The following is a 10618-nucleotide window of genomic DNA, read 5'->3' as shown; positions in this document are numbered from 1 at the left end:
GTATGTGCCTACCTGTGCCTACATGTCTGCCTGCTTTTCTGTTTATCTATTGCCTATCTATCTACCTATTCAAAAAAAAAAACATAAAAGTGGGTTAACTCTGATGCCTCCAATTCAAATTTAACATAAAGAATTCATTGTAGCCTTTTTTGTTTTGTTTTGATTTTTCTTCTATATAACTTCTTTCTCAAACAGCAGGATTTCACCTGGGTGGTGCAGTTGGTTAAGCGGCTGCCTTTGGCTCAGGCCATGATCCCGGAGTCCCGGGATGGAGTCCCACATTCGGCTCCCTGATCAGGAGGGAGTCTGCTTCTCCCTCTGACCCTTCCCCCTCTCATGCTCTCTCTCTCTCTCTCTCTCTAAAATAAATAAAATCTTAAAAAAAAAAAAAACAGCAGGAATTCTGGTTTTACTTTCCCCAGTATATTTACTTAATTGTTTAACCTTAATGTCCCACTAACAGGTCTTAGAATTGCTAACTTAACTCCCGTAAGAAACTACTTTCTGACTTAGAGAATTTGTTTACAGTACTTTTTGTCTTTAGCCTCCCAATACCCAATCAATATGGTTTCCAAAATTACATTGGTTCTTTTTCTTCTTTTTCCTATGTTCTCCTTTAGTGTATTATTGTTATTCATTTGTAACACAATTAGTTCATTTGGTATAGTTTGTATTCTGTTTTGGGTTTTCCCTACATCCTACTTGATTTTTTAAAAATTTACCTACAGTAAAATTCAGTCTTTGTGATACATGGTTTTATTGGTTTCAACAAATACACAGCACTGTGTATCCACTATGAGAGTTGGGATATAGAACAGTTCAACCAACCCAGTAAATTCTCTTGTTGCTGTCCCTTTGTAGGGAACTCCCCTCTCCTTTCCAACCCTGGGAAGCTACTGATCCACCCTGTTGTCCATCCCGTGGTTGTCCCCTTTCCAAAATGTCTTATAAATTGAATCATTCAATATATAAATCATTATAACTGGTTTCTTTAAGTTAGCAATATGCATTTAAGATTATGTTTTTACATGAATTAGTAGTTTGTTTTTATTATCCATTCACTAGTTGGAGGTTATCTTGGTTGTTTCCAGTTTGGGTGATTAGGAAGAAAGCTGCTATAAACATGCAGATATGGACATTTTGCAGGACCACACATTTCAATTTTTCTTGGGAAATGTGTAGGAGAGGAAAGGCTTAGACTTATAGTAACTATATGGGTAGGTTGGTTGGTTTGTTTGTTTTAAGAAACTGTCAAACTATTTTTTACAGTGGCTGTACCATTTTCATTTCCCCCAGAAATGTATGAGAGTCCCAGCTGATCTGCAGTTTATTTTGTATAGTTTAGTGTTCTTTATAAGGCTTACTAGTTTTAATTTCAATTTAATTCCTGAATCCTTATTGTCTAAAAAAATTGGGGAAGGATACTTCAAACGACATCCAGCAAATCTATAAGATAATAAAATCATACAGTGAGTTTGCTTTGAGAATAATAAACATGCCCTCACTAGTTTCCTAAAGACGATTAAAGATCAAGGATAAATTGACTACACAGAATAGACTATCTCTAATTTTCCACTTCTGCATGGTAAAAACAATTTTAAAGACCATGGAGGAAATATAATTAAGTAAGGTATGACTAGTGTTGGTTTATTAAAAAGTGGTTTTTTTCCTTAATAGGAAGAAATATTTTCATAATTGAAAAATAACCCTTCATATATTTCTTAAAGACTGATTCTGTTGATGTTTTCTGTTATACCTTCCAGTTGTCTTTTCCTTTCTTGTGGTCTCACCAAACCTAGGAATACAGAACAGTAGATGTTACCTTAACATCTTGTATCTATTTACAAAGTTGCCTAAAAATAGATCTGAGACATACTTGCTTACAGTCTGTAGTCTTTACGCAGTAAGTTTATTTCTAAATACGCTCTTCTTTCTGATCTGAGCCCTCGGCACATTTGTTCTTAGGACATGGTGTCAGATCTAGTTCTTCAGGTCAACTTTGCTTATTCAATAATCTTCTCAATCCCTTGGCCACCACAATTATACATCTCTAACTATTTCTGTTTTTGTCAAAACAGTATTTTTTTGCTGCACCTGTTTGTTCGTTTTCTTTCTCTTTTGTCTTATCTTGGTTGGGAAGGGAACAGTTTAGTCAGACTCTGTAATGCACAGCTGTAGTGACAGAAAGGAGCCTAAGGCTCTCTGGGTGTGTACAAATGCTCATGGGTATATACAGGTATTAGTCAGGGCCTGAGCCCTCCTCTAGGTCAGTGTATACAACCGGAGAGAATAATACCATAGTCATGCTAATTAATAAGGTCTTACTAATTGGTCTATTTTGAGGATATTTAATAAGTAATCTCCATTAATGTTTTTATGGCTGACAATTAAATGAAATGTGAAAACTTAAACCCACGTGCCTTGTGTAATCTGTCAGAAACAGACTGCCAAACAGTCACTCTCATCATGCTCAATACCTAATCTGGGTGATGGCCTCTGCATAAAGATGGGGATTCTGGGAAGTCAGCCTCATGAGAACTACTCTCCACATGCACAGCTAAGAAAGTCACTGGTGAATGAATAATTCTGTTGAGACAATGTGCTGACCCAAATATTTAATATTTGCATAGTAGGAAACTGAGTATCAGAGAGGTTAATTGATACCCAAAGCTACACCGTTAAAAAGAGACAGAACTGGAATTAGAATTAATAGCTCCTTTTAGACTGAGCATGCCTGGCTATCCAGGCCAACCTGGGTTCAAACTATGCGGTAAAATGAACTACCGCTTGTGATGACAAATTTCTCACTCTTTTGTTTTATTCAGTTCTGGCAGCATCCCAGCTGTATTCCAGCTGCTAAGTGAGTCACTCAGTGAATATCGGAGGTTTAATGCTTTAATGTGGAATATAATGTTTGTTTTGAAAGTCACTCCTGAAATAATGACCCATGTGTGCCAGCACATTCGAGTTCTAAAACTTGAGCATCTGAAAATCTGAAATCTGTGTAATTAACATGTGCTTCCCTGATGGACAAGAATTGAGAAAATTCTATTGTATCTGAGTCAATCAGATTATTGCTTATTATTATTAATTGCTACTTTGAACAGTAGCAATCATTGGAATAAGAACATTAAGAATGAGGTATTCTTGAACTCAAAGATATGAGCCCCTCAGAGCTCTGACTTTTCATAAGTAAGAGAAATTGAAAAAGCTCATGATGTTTATGCATATGTCTCAAATAATTGTAAATAAATTATTTTAAAATCTTATCGTACTAAAGTTTTCCTCAAAACTCAGCCGTACACTTGAGCTATTTTTTTTAGAATAGGACTTGAGATGCTATTCAAGAGTTTCAGGGAAAGTAGAGCTTCTGTCACTTTGCCTGAGACGAAAATGGGAGACACATCAAGTTATGGCATTCAGAAATGCTCCTTCTTCTGGAATGAACAGCTATTATGCTTAGTTTCTTTTCTTTTTTTTTTTTTATTGATAAAGTTGATGAGATTTGGAGACTGTCAGAGTGAAGGAATGATTACCAAGCATTACAATTAAGTAGAGAAGCATGTTCTGAAATAATTCAATCTGAAACGAAGAGTCCTGCAATAATTCTCCCCTTGACTCTTTTCTAAAGATACAGATAATTGTCTGAGTTTTTGTTTCTCCTCACCTGCCTCTCAAAACATAGCAGTTTGTCTCATCACAATTGTGTTTCACAGGAAGGGTGTGAAGATACATGAGTTACCAATTGTAAAACACTTTAAAGTCAGAGGTGTTATACTCGATGATAGTGAGAAAGTAGAAGGAAAATAGGTGACAACTTGCTAAAAAATCTGTCATTGTCCATTTCGGGATAACTTCAGGGTAGCTCATGATAAAGCCTTCACCCAAAGGCATACTGGATCTATTTGCACAAAGTAGCATGTTGAGTATCACAAGAAACACCTTTTATATCACTCTTTCAAATGGCAACAGTTAGAGGGATATAAAGCAAGCTACACTGCTATGCTGACATTCCTAAAATAAAAAAAAAATGATACAGGGCAAAATAAACTTCCTATGATTACGAAACAAAACAAAACAAACATGAACACACCAATTATATGTCCCTACAAGTACTGCAAATTCAGTGAGTCCTAAGGTAGCTTTTGTTCCTTCTCTGAGCGTCCTATTTTGAATAATGGCTTTACTATCCATTCAGCTTTCCAGGTTGGAATGAAAGACTGCACCATTGCTTTTAAGTTTCTCTCACTGTCACGTTACCAGTCTCATAAAAGACAACTTCTAGGGTATTTTATAGTTTCTTACCTGAAACTGGCATCTTTGCTTTCAGGCTTAGCTAACTCCCCAACTTTATGACTCATCCTAGTAACTGTCATTGAATTCTATTTTCTCACACATGCATGCACCCGTGCACACACATACTAGTCCTAATATTGTCATTCATACCAAAACAAAACAAAACAAAACAAAAAAAACAAAAAGCCCTCTATTGATCCTTTTTGCCAATGGGATAAAACCCAAGAACCCCAGCATTTCAGCTCAACCTACTCAGTCTTGCTCATTTGCCTCTAAAGCTTGATTCTGTACCTTCTCCAAGTCTGGGCTAAACCCTGTGATAGAGAAATCTGTATCTCCCAAATATGTCATGCTTCATTGGCATTATTGTCTCTGCACTGTTTTTTTTTTGTTGTTTGTTTTGTTTTTGGTGTGTGTGTGTGTGTGTGTGCCTGGCTTACCACTGCAAGCTCTTTAAGGGAACGGTAGTTCATTTCATTCCCGTAACTCCAGAGCCTGGCACAGGACCTAACACATAATTCAATCTCAAAAAATATTTAAGGAAGGAAGGAAGAGAGGGAAGGATTTCAAGGAAGGGGGTGGGAAAATGAAGGAAGTGAGTGAAGAAAGGCATGAAGGAGGATGAGAAATGTTTGTTTTCCATCTTGAGGTGACCTGAAATTCAAAATGCATTTTTCCTAAGAAACACAAGTACTATGGTAGCTCAACACTGGAATTAGACCACAAAATTTAGTTCACAGGATTTAAACTTGGTTCATAAAATGTTTAGTTTTTTTAAAAAACATTGTTTACATGTGATGTTTTGGTTATGATTATATCATTAGCCCTGTGAGAAAACAGGTCCTGAAAAACTGATTTATAAGAGCATTATATACAATTTTGACCCTTAAGCAAGTATGTTCTGAGCATGAAATGTATGATTAGCAAGAGGATATTTTGGAACACACCTCGTTTGTAATTTGCATTCAGTAATGTAACCCACAAAAGCAACTCTTCCTCATAAAACTGCATGCGAAGATCAAGATTGAGATTCACCACTGGTTTTAAACTTCAGATTGATAAAATGCTATAAGGACCCTTGAGAGTAATGATTAGGATAGTATACACAAAGATGTTTCATTTTCACTAGGGAACATAGTTCCTATTTATTGTAACATTTAATCATGTATTTTCTTGTTACATTTGGAAATAAACTTTGCCAACATGACAGAGCAATAAACCAATCACTTAGAGTTATCCTCTAAGGCTTTGAGGCTTTATAAGACAGAATGTACTTCTCAAATCCAGAGAAGATAAAACAGAAAGAAAAAATTCTTGAATTGTTTGGATCACATTTCCTTTCCCTTTTCACTGGTGATAGTGGTGCCCTGATAGATAATTCTATCTAAAACATAAAGAATATGGAATTAAAGGACCTTAATGTTGATGTTTATTATGGGTATCTGAACTTGAGTAGCTATGTCACTTCTGGATCCTGGGATAGTTTAAGACAGACACCCTAGCATGCCAAATTAGGATTTTAAAAAATTGGTATTACATCTCTCACAATGGGTGCTAGTGCTTGAATCTTTCCCAGCAAGCTCCAAAATTAATTCTGGATAAAGACTGTATAGAAATGAGAAAAAAAATCCTTCCCTCATGTGACAGGTGACAGTCCTCCAGTTTTTGCTGCCTGACTTCATTTTCACTATCAAGAAATTGAGAATGTAGCTAGCTTACCACAACATTCTTCACATTTACATGAGAGAAACGTAATGGGAGGAATCTTCAAATGTTTCTCCTGTGAAAACTCCACATATAGTAACTATGGTCTTTTTCCCATGTTTATTACAAAAAGAGTAGGGAATACAAAATCATTTACATACATACCAGTGTCAGGAAAAAAAATAAAAAGAAAACAATCTTAAGAACAATGGGTAGCAAGTACTGTGGTATATCACTCAGGAATCCAGGGGATTCCCAGAGGACAATTCTTGACATTCCTCTGTCCAGTTATTCTGGTAAAGGGAGAAATGCAGTGGTCATGACCTGAAAAATGCTGGGTGACCAGAGGCTCATCTCCCCAGGCAAGCCACACAGACCAGCAGAGGTGGTCTCCATGAAAATTCTACCTCTCCCTCTGCCCATCCTGATTTCTTCATTCTCTAATAAGCCAACTGTACTTCAACTGAGAGTCTGTTTCATAGGAACCTGACCCACCAAGCAAAATGGTGGTTACTAACTGGCACTTGCGTGATGATGGATGAAACACTGTACATATTCTTTCTTTTTTTTTAATAGTACAAGAAGCTTTACTGACTACAGTGTAAGCTAAAGTGAGAAGAAACAATCATTTAAAAACATCAGAGACCCTTACAAAGCAAAGGTTAAGAAATAAATCAAGACTCTTGTTGAGCTGTGCCTGGAATGAAGAATAGACCTCCTTCACTTCGATCCTTTGGTTCTTGGTATTTCCACTGGATGTAGTCAAAGACGTCTTTCTCCTTTGGTTCTTGGTATTTCCACTGGATGTAGTCAAAGATGTCTTTCTCACCATCCGCTGGCAGAGGTTCTTCAGAAACTCCAGTGACTCCTCAGGGATGGACTGTGTATTCCTCATTGTGAAGCCCTTTTTTAAGGGCATGAGCTCTCATATTCTTATTGAAAATATCACTCCCAGTGAAACAGAGAACACCACAGTACTTCTGATCCTTGGGTATCAACCTTATATCAATTCTCCTTTGTGGATACTCCTTATCATCATTTTTACTGGGAAGCTGGCAAACACCTGAACTTTGTTTCACCTTTTGACACAGCATCTGTAATAAAATGGACCTTCTGTAACTGCTCCACAACATGATGTAACAGCTTTGGCTGTTTGGTGGTTTCAGAAGTAAAGTTTGGATCGATCAGAAGAACATCCATGTCACCCATGGACTCTGTACCTCTGCGGAAACCCACTGCAGACTGTAGCAAGGAATTCAGAATTCAGTTTTTAAACTTCAATAAGTACAATGGCTTACACTTGTCACATTTCTTCAGGATGAATTCTTTTCTCAAATTCCTCAAAATATTTCAGCCCAATTCGCGGATAATGGTTCCACTTAGCTTCGGTTTTTTTTTTAATTTTTTATTGTTATGTTAATCACCATACATTACATCATTAGTTTTGGATGTAGTGTTCCATGATTCATTGTCTGTGCATAACACCCAGTGCTCCACGCAGAACGTGCCCTCTTTAATACCCACCACCAGGCTAACCCATCCCCCCACCTTCCTCCCCTCTAGAACCCTCAGTTTGTTTTTCAGAGTCCATCGTCTCTCCTGGTTCATTTCCCCCTCTGATTTCCCCCCCTTCATTCTTCCCTTCCTGCTATCTTCTTCTTCTTCTTTTCTTAACATATATTGCATTATTTGTTTCAGAAGTACAGATCTGTGATTAACAGTCTTGCACAATTCACACTACTCACCATAGCACATACCCTTCCCAGTGTCTATCACCCAGCCACCCCATCCCTCCCATCTTCATTTTTTTTTTCCTGAGATCTTCTAAGGCTTTAATTCCTGCGTCTACAAACTTCCTTGCAGCAGCTGGACCAATGCCATTAACTCGAGTCAGGAAATTGACGGATGAACTTGTATCATCCTGCTGAATCTTTCCCAGCTTACACAATTTTCCAGTCACTAACAATTCATCAATCTTTTCAGCAACTTTTGTTCCTACTCTAGGCAATTTCTTAGCTTCTGCTCCACATTTTATTTTGTATTGGGTACTTTGCTATCACAGATGCTGCTTTTTCTGTAAGCATTGTACTTGTGGACGGCCTGCTTCACATTCTTCTCGAAGTCTGCGAGTTCTGGGAGCATCTGGGTGATTTCCCATTGAGCATCTCTTCCATTTGCTCATGGTCGCCTGCCCAGGAACCAGGCCACTCTCCCAGCTTTAAGGAGGGGCTGACTTTTGGGGAGGGGTGGCAGACCAACCCCAGCAAAGCCAGCACAACCCACTGAACAATGGCTGTCTCTGAAAACATTGTACATATTCTTATTACTGATCAAAATAGGTAAGAAGTATTAATGAGAGGACCTCTGACTACAAATTTCTGCCTTTTACAATAAGGTCCAACCTTCCCCTTTTGCAAAAGAGATAATTAAGGCCTAGAAATAAAAATAACATATATATTTTTTAACCTCACCAAGTAAATTAGAGAAAAATTAGAACTTTTTTTTTTTTTGGTCATTTGTAAACTTCTCTTAATCCTGTTTCCATGAGTAGAAATTCTCAAATCTAACTGCAGCAGAATCACAGACAAGAGTTTTTTAGTTTAGTTGTTTTTTTTTTTATTGTAATAAAGATTTCCAGGCCCACCCCAAACATATTGAACTGGATTCTGTTGTGAAAGTTTCCACCAGAATATGTATTTTTAAAAAGTTGCACAAAAATTTCTGATGACCAGATAAGTTTGGGAAATGTGATACAGAGAATCTAAGAGCTTACTAGTTTTCTAGGGCTTCCTTAACAAAGTACCACCTAGTAAGTGGCTTCACCTTCAGAAATGTATCGTGTCACAGTTCTGGAACCTAGAAGTTTGAGATCAAGATGTCGGCAAGGTTGGGTCCTCCTGAGGGCTGTGAGGGAGAATCTCTTCCATACCTTTCCTCTGAGTTTCTAGAGGTTTGCTGATGCTCTCCCCTACATATATGCCTGTGTCCAAAGTTCCCTTTTTCATAAGGATTAGAAACAAATCTTAGTCTAGTATGACTTCATCTTAACTAACTACATCTTCAAGAACCTCATTTCCAAATAAGGTCACACCCTGAGGTTTATATGAATTTCGGGTAAACACGATTCAACCCATTACAGAAATCTAAATTTACAACTACTCCTGTATAATTTGATTTAAAAAAAAAAAAAAGCGCTAAGTAAGCCAGCTAAGGCTAAGGCAGAGAGAATTGGTGGAGAAAAGGATTTCCTCTGCTGTACTTGGTCTCTGATTTCAAGCTTCAGGTATATCAGCATAAGGTTGTACATGGGAGGGCTTGGATCCAACCTAGATTTTGATGAATTTAATTCCTCTCTTCTACATCTTAATGGGAACACTTCATCCCCTTTTATTATTGCATCCATTGTGATTACCAGCACCATCGAAGTGGACCTCACCACAAATTCTGGTAAATCAGACTTCCAAAAGCAAAGATGAAGTCACTTTGATCATTCAGATCATGCTTGATACTTTAACATTCTTTGATTTTTGGTTTCATTATTACTTTTTTTCTTCAGCTTTCCCCAACTAACATAAGCTAACAGTTATTGATATTGGCCAGTGATTAAAAAGGAATTGTACCAACTGATACAGGAATATGATATGATATCTAATCTTAATCTAATTTCAGTGATTTTATTAACTAAAGCAAAAGTTTAGGACCAAGAAATGTGTGTGCAGTTGCAGAACTGATATATGTGATTATTAAGGCCACATACCATGGCTTTAAATAGCTCTTGGATTTTTGTCTCCTAGTTTTCTAGACTGTTTTTCTGAATGTCACATAAGATAAGATAAATTTTCATTGCCTCCCACACATTATCTAATAAAAGGGGATGGTATCATTTTGGGGAAGATAATCAATACACTGACATTTTTCCAAGAGTAATGTTTTATAGAAATTTAAGACCTAAATAAACAAACCCTCACATGTAGCAACACCTCTATAATTTAAGAATACTTTTTCTGAAGAATCCCCAAGAGTTAATTTTAATTAGTGGCATACTAGAAAGCTAAACTCTATTGAAGACCTTTCAAGACTTCTCTGGAAGGAAATCACTGGCTTATTTTCTCAATCCTTGAAGGCAAGTATCCAAATTGTGTTAAAAAAAAAAAAAAGACAAGGTTAAACTAAAGGAGAATTTAAAAAACAAGTCGTGTTTGTTCTATTAATAGTCAGTTCTGTACAGAGTTTTTGCATTCTTGTGCATGCAGAAGTCAGACTGACAAAGATCACTGTAGACTTCTTAAGAAATAGATTTTCAACAACTTATTTCAACATTGCAATAAATCTTTCCCATCCTGTCGATAAAAGGAAAAGCAATCCCTTTTGGGATTGGTCTGTTTGGTCCTCAACTGGAATAGTTCAGCTTGTCTATACAATGTCAGTGCAGAGCTTGTTCTGTTATCTCATTTTGCAGAATTAGTACACAGTGGTGAGAAGAAACAAGCTAGACCTGACTAGCTTTTCTCAGATTCAGAAGTCCCTCATCTCCAGTGACTTGTAAGTGCAACTGGGAGGCTGGCAGGCACAGCAATGCTCAGATGCCGATACTATAATCAGTAAACTTCTGATTTTT

The 10618-nt window shown here is 37.1% G+C and overlaps 1 pseudogene; it reads right to left on the bottom strand.

The window, feature by feature from the left end:
• Positions 1-6674: 6674 nt before the first annotated feature.
• Positions 6675-8142, bottom strand: LOC114217723 (DNA polymerase beta pseudogene; annotated as a pseudogene).
• Between the last annotated feature and the right edge of the window lie 2476 nt (positions 8143-10618).

Source organism: Eumetopias jubatus, unplaced genomic scaffold, assembly GCF_037043125.1.
Source record: "Eumetopias jubatus isolate StellerSeaLion01/CBP00866 unplaced genomic scaffold, mEumJub1_p1.0 scaffold_8, whole genome shotgun sequence".
NCBI lineage: Eukaryota > Metazoa > Chordata > Mammalia > Carnivora > Otariidae > Eumetopias > Eumetopias jubatus.
This window is presented reverse-complemented; position numbering and strand designations above follow the sequence as displayed.